Source organism: Columba livia, chromosome 1 (assembly GCF_036013475.1).
Source record: "Columba livia isolate bColLiv1 breed racing homer chromosome 1, bColLiv1.pat.W.v2, whole genome shotgun sequence".
NCBI classification, from domain to species: Eukaryota; Metazoa; Chordata; class Aves; order Columbiformes; family Columbidae; genus Columba; species Columba livia.
Window position 1 is genome coordinate 103,201,019 of NC_088602.1, and position 10,922 is coordinate 103,211,940.

Consider the following 10,922-nt stretch of genomic DNA (forward strand, 5'->3'; position numbering starts at 1 on the left):
CCTCAGGTCCAAAGGCTGCATTCCTCAGCCACTGCCTTTCTCAGGAATCAGTAACCACATTCCTGTTGACCTCAGAGAGAACAGAACTGAATTATCTAATAATAACCAGCAGAGGCAAGATTCCACAGGGTACACTGAGCTACCCGCACATAGGTCCTGAAAAATGGTGTTTTTACCACTACTATCCTGGTCCCGGCTGTGCACAGTTTCTGCTTGTTGTGCAATGGGTCTGGTTTTTGTTGGATCCCTTCTTGAGTTGTCTGAGCTCATTAATATGGCAGAAAACATACCCAGACAACATAAAAGCAGATTGTTTTCTGCCAAGAAGCTGCATTGACTCATTTAGTGCAATGAGTGCCAGAGCGGGTGCAAAAGCAGAGCTTTCCACAGCTAGGAGCATGGGAAAGGTTAAGAATGAGTAGGAGATGATGTGGGGGAGACTAGGGACAGCATGAAATACTCAGCAACTGCAACCTCTTAGATTGCCTCAGCTGCTCATGGACCTTCAGCCTCTATATCATCAAATCAGATGTTAGCTATCTGTTGGGAAATTCTGGTGATATTAATGGCTACACTATTGTCACGAGGACTCAACTATACTCTCTGTTTTTAAGAATAACTTTAATACATTGCTGTTTTCAATTTTACATCATAAAATGAGTGTTTCTCTCATAAAAGTGATGGAACAGCTCACCTATACAGAGGTCTTTTGATGATTCTTTGTACTCTGGTTATATTCTAAGGCAAAGTGAGGTTAGTTACCAGCAGCTGGAGTTCTTGGGCACTGGTAGGTAATGTACGGAGAGCATCTGAGAGAGTTGTGTTTGCTCAGCCATAGGAAGGCCTAGGGCACATCTTACAGCTGCTTATAGCTACCTTGTGGGAGGCTATAGAGGAGATGGATCCAGTCTCTTCTTGGAAGTGCCTGGTGACGGGACAAGAGGAAACAACAGTGTGCCCAGGTGGCCAAGAAGGCCAACAGTATCCTGTCCTGTATCAAAAACAGCGTGGTCAGCAGGACAAGGGAAGTGATCCTTTCCCTGTACTCTGCATTGGTGAGGCCACACCTGGAGTATTGTGTTCAGTTCTGGGCCCCTCAGTTCAGGAAAGACATTGAAGTGCTGGAGCGGGTCCAGAGAAGAGCAACACGACTGGTGAAGGGACTTGAACATAAGACCTATGAGGAGAGGCTGAGGGAGCTGGGGTTGTTTAGTCTAGAGAAGAGGAGGCTTAGAGGTGACCTCATCACTCTCTATAACTACCTGAAGGGAAGTTATAGCCAGGTGGGGTTTGGTCTCTTCTCCCAGGCAGTTAGCAATAGGACAAGGGGGCATGGGCTTAAACTCTACCAGGGGAAATTTAGGCTGGATATTAGAAAGAAGTTCTTTACAGAGAGAGTGGTCAGGCATTGGAATGGCCTGCCCAGGGAGGTAGTGGACTCGCCGTCCCTGGAGGTTTTTAAACTGAGATTGGACATGGCACTTAGTGCCATGATCTAGTAAACGGACTAGAGTTGGACCAAGGGTTGGACTCGATGATCTCTGAGGTCTTTTCCAACCCAGTCGATTCTGTGATTCTGTGATTCTGTGAAAGAGACACCAGTTGGAACACATGTAATTCTGGTTAGATGTAAGGAATGGCTAGTAATATGCAGCTTTTTTAAAAAACATTTTTCCCCCTTCCTACAGACAGAGTTGTCAAACAGTGGAGCAGATGCCCAGAGAAAGCTGTAAAATCTCCATTCTTCAGGACACTCAAAATACAACTGGACAAGGCCTGACCAGCCTACTCTAACTGGGCCTGCTTTGAACAGGTCTAAGACCAGTTGGCCTCCAGACATTCCTTCCAGAACACATGATTCTGTGGTTCTGTGACTTTTTTGAGCGTAAGTGAACAAGTGCTCACTGCTGAGTACCTGTAGCCGTGCTCCCCCTCTACTCCCTTTAACTCTGTGACAGGTCTGTCAGTAGACATCACCCCATGCCGTCAATTCCTCTCCATCTGCAATCTAAACAGAGACAAGTTGGAGTATGAAATAGAGACACAGAGGAGAGCATGAAGCTGGTATACTCGTGGATTACAGTTCTTAAGAAACTTAAACTGTGGCTAAACAACCTGTTTTCCTTTCTTCGGAAGTACTGTGTGCCACAGTTTCCATGTGATGTCTCCAGGCAGAATCTGAAACAACTGAAGTAGTTCAAGCAAAAAATGACCTCAGGACTGCTGCCACTACCTGCACTGTTTCCAAATGCTCTAGCAATTGTGTTGTGCTTTATAGTCTATAGGGGCTTAATAATGAAGTTTAGGGGGCCATCATATAGATTTTGAAGATGGAGACAGTGTCGAAATCATTCTGAGACAGTCATTCACTGATGTTACCTTTGCCCTAAATACCCAGATCAAAAATACCTCTGTGGGGCTGGGGTTAGCAATAGGATTGAATGGTATCGGAGAACATCTGATAGTTTTGAATTACAAAAAGGCAGATCCCTGTGGACATCTAAAGAGGAGTACTGTGATTCATCCATTTTAGAGACTGGACGGCTAGGAAAGCATACAATTTCAGCTACTTGGCTAGTAAATTTGGCTACATTCTTACGCAGAAGCATGGTATGTGTGTGAAGAGATACTTCATCAGAAAAACTGGTGTGTTAGAATGATAATCTCTTAAGTGTCCAAATGTCATGTACATTCCAAGTGGAACTGCTGATAACTGTGGTGGTTACTCGCATTACCATGTCATAAAGGACTCAGAAGTAATGGAAACCCCAACCTCAGATTTCACAGCATCAAGGAATTTCTTACTAGAAGAGGAGCACAGGACACTGCTTTTAACTTTTGCATCAGTTTTTAACAGGTGAGGAATGGGTGGAAATTGCTACTAGATTAATAGTTACACAGATATACGACCCAAAGAGATGGTTCAAAATAAAGGAATGAAGACCTAGAAGCAAAGCGTGGTATGGTAATTGAATAACCCAGTCCTAAGAGTTGCTGCCAGATTAAGACTTTTCCCTTATTTTTTTGCCTAATATTTTTAGGTATTTTTGAGTTTTCTAGATATTTCCTTAAATGAATGAAGAGTGTGGGTGTTTAAACAAAAAGTCTATAGTCCCAGCAAGGACTTGATATTTACAGTCCACTACTTCTGCAGAAGATCACTGAGCAATTAAGAAGAGTCCAGCAGAGCCTGATTTATAGGTGAAGACATTCTGGAGAAATTTGTTGTTGGATATTGTCATATAAGCCTTGCTCAGTTTTGCTGACTCCTCCAGCAGTATTTGGGAATACTTTCCATAAGAGATTATGAAAATACCCCGAATTTATGTTGTGAATCTAGAGGTTCTGTATGTAAGGAGAAAAATCCTTTCTGAGTGATATTGGGGGTAAATGAACTGTTTTCATTTAAAAAGCAGTATTTAGAAGTGCAGAAAAAGACTGAGCTTTGCAGAAGCCTAAAAGTTTTTCTTCTTAATAACTCTTTCTTTCTTGTTTTCCCCTTTCCTTTCCCCTTTCCCCTTTCCCCTTTCCCCTTTCCCCTTTCCCCTTTCCCCTTTCCTTTCCTTTCCCTTCCTTTCCTTTCCTTTAAATTAATTTGGAAGATATTGCATATATTTCTTGCTGGGATTGCTAAAGCAGAACCCCAAAGCTATGCTTAAGGGGGTGGAGAAACAGCAACCCAGCTCTAAGAAGACAAAAAACTCTCAGATAGTCTCAACTAAAATGAACTACAAGAAGAAAACGGAGGAAGACGACCAACGTATCAATGAAGCTGCCTGAGAGAGAAGTGATCTTTAGCAGCAGAGAATTGCAAAGGTTGTGAGGTTAAAAAAACTGTAGAGTATCTTGAGGAGAGCACGAGAAAGTTGAAACATATCTAGTAGATATCATTAGGGCAAAAATCCCAGTCAGACAGAGAAAGAGTATATGTGGACTGATCTTCAAAGACTGAGTTTGTCGTTTTGATAATTTATCATGTGCTTTGTGAGCATCCGCTGAGACTACATATCTTAAGCACTACTTAGGACAGCTAATCTAAAGAATGCACATTCCTGGTGCAATGCTGGAGAAGCACAACACGTGAAAAGAAGAAAATTGTTAGACTGAAACAGTGACTGGTTTAACGGTTCTTGCTCCTCTCCTGGAAGGTGGGGATGAACTGCTCAGCATACAGTCCTGACCCAGCATGGGACCCAGCCTGCTGCAGTCCAGGCAGCTCAGGGTAATTCTAGTGTTAAGACCAGCTTCTGTCAGAGCCACCTGGATTACGACCAAGCCTGAAGGGCAGGATGCTAGACCAGGGGCAAATGTAAGGATTGTCTTTCCCTGGAGTGACTATAAGGTGACACATCAGTAGTGTCAACTAGAGTAATCAGATTTGCATACTTGATTCTAAAGCACAGGCACTTGGGCAGTGGGAGGTGTTTATTACAGGTTTATGTATGAAATGTAAAGATGGCTCAACCTATGCTGTCAGTTATGGCTATTTCAGTAGGTTATTATGCAGTTCTGTACATGGTCAAATTATGTGAATCTTATATACTGACTGGTTTTCCAACAGCAGGTTCCTGATTTTCTTTAATATACCTCAAGACATAGTTTCCTGCTCATGTTTCCCAGGCTAAGTTGCCGATAACTGCAGCACACTGTAGTTGTGTTATTCCATCATATTCCAGGGCCTTCAACATTTCAGTCTACCTGGCAGTGCTTCGTTAACAGAATGCATTTATGTATTCATATTGCATCTACTTGTTATTAATTTCTGTCTAGTTTCAGTAATGCTCTTGGTTCATTATTAGAACAGGTTACTCACAGGCACTTGGTTCTTCCCAGGTTAAAACACTCTTCTGCAGGAGCAGAAGCTCCTTAGGGGCAGAGTTGAGAGCTAGGGTGGAAACTGCTCCATCTGCCTTGTTTGTGAGTCATCCTTGTGAGTACATTCACTTCTAGAAGCTGGATTGATTCTTTTATGCAATTTAATAACATTCTAATGACTACAAAAGGGTGATTTGTCAGTATATACTCCTTATGGAGGCAATTAGGCCAAAAGATACTGAAGGCATAGATAAAATCGTAAGGATAGACATTCAGATGATGAACATCAGTGTAGCAGCAGTAAAATTCATCTGCTTATTGCAGAAGTAGAAAAAAAATTGCCTTTCTAATGACATTATAAGGTTCCTATTATTCTAAGATAAATTTATAGCTGTTTATTCTGTATGAAATTATGTTTTTGGTATAATAATAATACTACAAAGAAATTTAATTGCTAACCGTAGTCTCTTTTATACATATTCATGTCTACTGTATTATTTGGGACAAAAAATCAGCCTGAGGCAACACACTGCTCAATTGATTTCATATACTATAGATATAGTTTATTCTCTCTGTTCTGTGCAGTAACGTTTATCTGGCTAATGACCAAGACACTGCACAGTGAGTGCACCACAGCCGAATGTTTGAAAATACTTTAGGAAAATTCTTGCTCCCCCTGCAGTCAAAGGAAGCTTTTGCAGGGTATTTAAGAAGGAAAGGAGATGTACATTTCTCCTGTGGATGCTGTAAAATGTGTCTGATGTTTGTATGTGCATTTGTTTGCTTTGCTTTGCTTTGTCACTGCTTACTTAAGATAGAAACTAGATTAAAATTTTAACATCAAAATACATTTGTCATGGATATCTTTGCTTACTATCTTTGTTTGCTGTACTTTTGTAAACAAGATAGTGGGTAAACAGAAAACACTACTTCCATGGTGTGTTTTGTACACAGTTCTCAGATGATTAATGGTGGAGCATGTGGGTCTGCTAAAACAAGAGGACAGAGAGATTAGAAATTTCAGAGGCATTTGGAACACAAGGAATTACAGCTCTTATTACTTCCCAATAATATTTTAAAGTGTGATATGCACATTGAAAATAAATGGTATTAATACTAAATAATTATTGTATGTGTATATAACATATGTGATTTAGTAAATGTCTTCTTATATACATGTAATATAAAGATCTATAAAGCTTTGTGTAATAATGTAGTATTTCCAGATATTATATTACAATAGTACCGCAGTGTACATGAACATGCATGAAGTGGTAAGTGGTTTTATAAGAGTTTAATGCCATTAATTTTCATAGAATTATTTAGGTTGGGAGTGAACTCAGAAGGTCACCTCATTACCCTCGTCTAAGATTAAAAAAAAAGAACAACACCAACCAACCAACCAACCACACTTTCTCCCCCCCCCACCCCGACATTCTATTATGCAACTCCTTAAGTTCCCAGAAGACACAACATTCAAATAAAAGGATCTTTTCTGTACATTCTTCTGGAAGGACTAATTCTTATCTTTTTTTTTGCCTCTTCCTCTTTAAAATTTTATAATAATTAGAGTCCTGATATAAAACAAAGAGCTCTTGTGTAGCTGAAATGCTATGTTTTCCTTATATACCACAGCAGAAGGTTTTGCTTACTATCATTTTGACAACTGAGATAGTGTATGTGAAACAGGTGATCCCAGCTAACAAAGCATATTTCTCATGACAGCTTGCTGGACAGGAGAGGATGGATTTAAGAATTGCATAACAGAATTAAGCAGTGAACATTTCAGATGCTTTAAAGTCAGTTCAGAGCTATGTGTTTTGGCAAATAAAGGAGAGATTTTTTTAATCAAAATGGATTAACTCTGAGAAGTTATTTTTAGCTTGAAATATTAGTATTTCTCCAGGCCAGTCCCATAAAATTTGAAAATCAGATTTATACTGTTATACAGAAAATACCTCCTAAAAGAAACATACTGCAGAATATCTTATGGCTATGCAAATAGCCCTCATCAGGCAAACTTTAACCAGCCAGACTTCCAAAGAAATCTGATATGCAATCTGTCATTGAAGAAGAGGATGCTGTGGAAGAAAAGTGAGAAGCCATTTTCCCTGAATGTGTTGTGTCCTTCTGCACGTAGAGTAGCTGGTGTGTTGTTACTGTATTTGTTAGAGAGTCACTCTGCCTCTATTTTGTCAACTGGAGTTCAGAGACTATCTTGTTTGTAACAAATTTCATGGGAAAGTTCATTCTATAATTTTATGAGCAATGCTCCACTCATTTACCTCAGGAGGTAAAGAATGAGGAACTGGAATATGCTCTGTCAAAGAAGCAGTTCAGGGGTGGAGTGTCCATTTCTTACCAAATCTTATAAAATATATCTTATCTCATGAATGCAAACCTGAAGAGACCCAGACTCTCACCTTTGTGCCTTTAAACGTGAGCCTTGCCACCTGCAGCAGGTGAGTCCAATAACCTGTGGTTGTGGGCCTGAGGACTGGAGAAGTGGGAAAAAAAAAAGCAGAATGATTTCTTCAAGTCTTCAGGGGAAAGAGCTTCTCAATTCCCAAATAGCTTCATAACAATCACTTTTTGAGAGAACAGGACAAAGACACCACTGTGATGCTTTGAGGCAGATCCTCTCCTCATTTCATGAGGACCCTGGCCTACCAGCACGGATTGGATCAACCTATAGCTGACAGGGTCGCGCATCAAGGTGCTGATAGTTTTTTTTTCCTTTTTCCTGAGCTCCTCTAACACTTGTGTATTGGTTGGAAATGCCCTTCAGTTGCTATGCAGAGCTGGTCAGACCTGCTCAGTTCACCGCAGAGGTCATGTTGCTTGGCGGGAATTGAACAGAATAGTTGAAGTTAACTCTTGTCTGTCCTCTCCTTAGCCACAGCTGCAAGACAGCAAGGCAGTGACCAAGCAGCTTCTGCTCTTCAGGAGAGCTTGTGCTTCATGCTGGAGATACAGCTGAGTCTTTGGAGAAGCTGCGGCCTGCAACTTTCTCCTGGTCTTTTCTTTAGAGTGATGTAGCTGATTCAAACTCTTCAGTTAAGAAACAAAGTCCAGCCCTTGAGAGCAGTCATTAGAGACCAGGTCTTTTTACACAGTTGACCTTAGCAGTCATACTCTAAAACTCCTCAGGACTACCAGAGGACATTATCTGTAATATAACCACTTTTCTCTGCAGTTCAGAGTCTGTGAGTGATAAGCAAACAACCTGCTTTATGGGCAGCAAGCAGCCTTAATCCTGACTTTTGCCTAGGCATAAAAATAACTGCGTTCAAAGTACTTTGTGCTGGTACAAGGCTAGATACACATTCCTGTGACCATTGATTGAATCACGTATCAAACATGGGTGAGTCAGGGTGGTTGTGAAATACTTCCTAGTTACTTGTAGCAGTAAATCCATAGCAGAATGTGAATTATACTCTGATTCTAAGTGTTCCTTATCTTATCATGACATCTGGGTGTGTATAATTATTTTGTAAGTTTCTTCTATTATTTTATTTTGCCTTAGCTGACCTAGCATGAATGGCTACTCAGTTTGATGATGATAGAGATGTCTGTAGGATCACTGTAATTTTAAAATTACAATTTCTGTGTTGTAATTAATGATGTTTGTGCTGCTTGGTGTGATATGAGACAAAAAAGGAAATGGCACAAATACTAAACATATCTAATATCTGATGATTTTTCTAGTTCTCTCCTCATAAAAATCTATATCAAGTCATTAAAGATTCCAACTATAACTCAAAACAAAAGATAAACAATTTAAAGAAAAAAAAAAGTAACTAACTTTGCCTGACAGCATGGTCCTACATTTTTCAACATTTCTAGAATACCCAGAAAGATACAAATGTTCCTTAATACTGCCTTAAGAGTTAAACTTTTCAATTTAGTCGGTGCTATTCCCACTCTTCCTGGTTTCATAATTGCTTCTTTAAAATGAACAAAGAAACAAACAAAAACCTGTGTTATCCACATTGTCCTGAAGCCTCTGAGCTTTCTACCTCTTGTTGATTTTCCAAAATCCTTCACTCTTTTGCAAGTACTGATGCCAGCGTTCAGACTTGTTCTGCTATGGAAATATAATTACTTGGCCTGTGGCTGCCTTCTTTGGTTAACTTTCTCTTGGTTTCCAGTTTTGCTTAGTGGTTGCTGAGATAACTTGAGTTTGTTCCCCTTTTGTGAGACCAAATCCACAAGATTGTCTTGTTTTCCTGAAACTGTTATGTAAACTAGTATTTGCTAGTAAGTGATTTTATGAGTTGGGAAAATTAGTCATACAATATTTATAGATCTCATTCAGAAACATATAGGTTGTTGGCAGCATTGGCAATATATCATGAGTTATCAAATATCAAAAGCTGCTTTGAGCACAAAAATATTTATTTACCTTTAGTCCCTGTTTTTCTCCTTTGTGGTTATTCTGTTACCTCTTCGTCTAGTTTCATATGAGCCGTTAGCTATTGTGTTGTTGTGCTTACAATATTTGTGTATTGTATCAATGTGCTTTCACACATCACTGTTATTTTATGTTGCAGTAGCAACAAACATTCACAGAGAGGCATTTATTGTCTTTTGTGCAAAATACTGTATTTTCTACCTCCTTACTTAGAATCACAGACCAGCAGAGACAGGAAGGTACCTGTGAAGATCATCTGGTCCAAACATGTGCTTGCTCAGAGCAGAGTCAGTGAGAGCAGGTTGCTCAGACCTGTGTCCAGTTGGGTATCTTCAAGGACAGAGACTCAACAGCCTCTCTGAGCAACCTGTTCCTGTGTTGGATCACCTTCACAGTAAAAAAGTGTCTTATGTTTACATGAAATTTCTTGTATTTAGTATGTGCTCATTGCCTCTTGTCCTGTCACTTGGAAGAGGCTGGGTTTGTTGTCTTTACTCCTCCCATCGGGTATTCATGTGCATGAATAAATCCCCCTGAGCCTTCTCCAGACTGAGAAGTCCCAGCTCTCTCTGCCTTTCCTCTTATGTCAGGTACTCCAGTCCCTTAATCACCTTTGCAGTTCTGTGCTGGACTCGCTCCAGTATGTCCACGTCTCATTGTGGGGAGCTCACCACTGGACCCAGTGCTCCAGATCTGTCTTGCCAGGGGTGAGTGGAGGGGAAGGCTCAGCTTTCTGCTGGCAATGCTCTGTCTAATGCAGCACAAAATGATTTTAGCCTTCTTTTTAAAAGGACACATTGGTGGCTCATAATGTCCTTTTTTTTTCTTTTTTTTTTTTTTTTAATTAAAATGTTCTGCCTTGTTCCTAAATCTTTGTATTGTTTCTGTTGCAGTCTTCCTGAGTACGTATATGTGTCTTCAGAAAATCTTCCAAGCACCATGTCAAACATACACTTTTCATTAACCCAGCTGAGTTCCACCTTAAAGCAAATATATTTGTTTTCAGAAAACACTGAATGCTTTTTTCTTAAATTGTTTTTCTCATATTTATGTAACTAAATAACCTTTTGCTATCAGTTTTCTTGCAAGATCTCAGTTTTAGCTTCCATCTGAAAAAAACTCCTTGATTCTCTGTGCCTGTATAATTGTTTGATTTAATGTTTTTCTGCCCCTTACCAGCAACCATCTCTTTCAAAAAATAAACTCAGCGACCCTTAGCTTTCATTCTGCTTTTCAGAAACTTGTTCGTGGTACCATTCCTCCCTCTTACCCCCTCTGCCAGGTCTCATGCCCCAATGAGCATCGTTTCATTAGCAGACGGAACTGACGATTTGTCCGCGGTCATTCCAGCCTGTAACATTTGCTGCTTTTTCTTTTTTTTTGTTCATGAAACAGTTGCCCAGGAATCCCTAACTCAAACAAAACCACGGGCAGTGTTTTGCTGGCATCTGATTTATATAGACCAAAGTGCAGGAGGGTTTTCTATTATTGTCTTGTTAAAAGTACTCTGTGGATCAACTGGTTTTTCTGTTGCTGCTTCCAAAATTTCTTGATTGTCTCCATTGTAAAACCAGTGCCTGAATGCAGGCACAATTTTCAATTGAATGCTACTGGCAGAGAATTTGAGACAGCTGAAAATGTTGGTTGCTGGAAAGATGAAAGAATGAGAATTGAGGGATGTGGAAATCACAGT